Here is a 1,176-nt window from a genome sequence, read left to right as displayed (position 1 = left end):
GCATGTCCCCTCCCTGGTTCTACCTTCTTGGATCATGTTATTTTCTGCTGGTCAGCATAATTTTTGCTGGTCATCATTATTCTAGCTGGTCAGCATTATTTTTGGAGTTTTGGTTTCCTTTTTGCTGCAGATGGTCACTTGTTGATAACGGCCTGGGCCCCTCATCCTTCCCCTGAGGGCAGCTGGTCTTCATATCTTCCGCTGATAACAGTTTGGGTTCTATTGTTCTCCTGATAAGAACTTGGGCCCCAGTGTCCTTGCCCTCTGGGGTTTCCTTGCCTTGTACCTAGGAAATTCTTTTAAACTTAAGACTTGTTAGCATAGCTAAAAAATATTTAATATATAATATTCATCTGCGAAAGCCAATATCACAATACAAATTTATAACAGTGAATTATGGCAGAATTAGCCCATGGCAGAATTACAAGACTGTAAGTACTATAAAATGAAATAATTTTTTACATTCTTCTGTCTTTCACAGACCGTTCAAACTTATGTTGGCTTGATGTGACCAACAGAAGAGTTTGGCTCTGCTTTTAATTCAAACAAGGAGCAGAGCTGGAACCCGTTGAAAAGAATCTCTTCCCTTCCTAGCTTATGCAAATTGCCAGGGTTCTTTTTTTCCAGCTCTGGGCTGGATTTAAAACTATCCCAGGACAAACACTCCTGTAAAGTAACTGATATAAATTAGGGATTTGGTGTGTGTGCTCACTAACCCCTGAGCCCCTCCGAGCTGCAGCTCCCTGTTCTCTTTGCAGACAGAGGCTGGCTATGGATGACAGTCGTGCGTCTGGCCTGCTGCACAGCACATCCACACAGGAGCTAAGGGATCATCCTTGCACAGCCCATCCTGGAAGAAGAGAGTTCGCTGATGAATCCGACACCGTTTTATGGCATGGCAGCAGAATAAAGGCTAGAATTGGTCCTGTTCCAAGCCCTTTACATTTTGCTGTGTGTAATGGAGACAGGAACTACGAGTTTCCTATTCATGCACAATTTGCTGTCTGAGAGCACACAGTCCTCAAGGTCACAGGGGCTTGCAGATCTGTGTCCGAGATGACTTTAAAAACAAAACCAACCTTTATGTGCAACACCTGTGCTTCAGAACTTTACAATACAAATCACAAGCTGATTCCGACTGTTAAGTGGGAAAAAACTAAACCAAAGAACAAAACC

General features: G+C 43.1%; 1 long non-coding RNA gene across 1 annotated transcript; it reads left to right on the top strand.

Annotated features, from left to right (window-relative positions):
* The first annotated feature begins 398 nt into the window (after positions 1 to 398).
* LOC147651104 (uncharacterized) lies at positions 399 to 929 on the top strand. The gene is made up of 2 exons (XR_015275103.1): positions 399 to 431; positions 759 to 929. It is a non-coding gene; the product is annotated as an uncharacterized LOC147651104 (long non-coding RNA).
* The last annotated feature ends 247 nt before the right edge of the window (positions 930 to 1,176 follow it).

The sequence above is a fragment of the Cyanistes caeruleus genome, chromosome 11 (assembly GCF_971803275.1).
Source record: "Cyanistes caeruleus chromosome 11, bCyaCae1.hap1.1, whole genome shotgun sequence".
Taxonomy (NCBI): Eukaryota; Metazoa; Chordata; class Aves; order Passeriformes; family Paridae; genus Cyanistes; species Cyanistes caeruleus.
The sequence above is the reverse complement of the archived record's forward strand: the minus strand, read 5'-3'. Positions and strand labels throughout refer to the sequence as shown.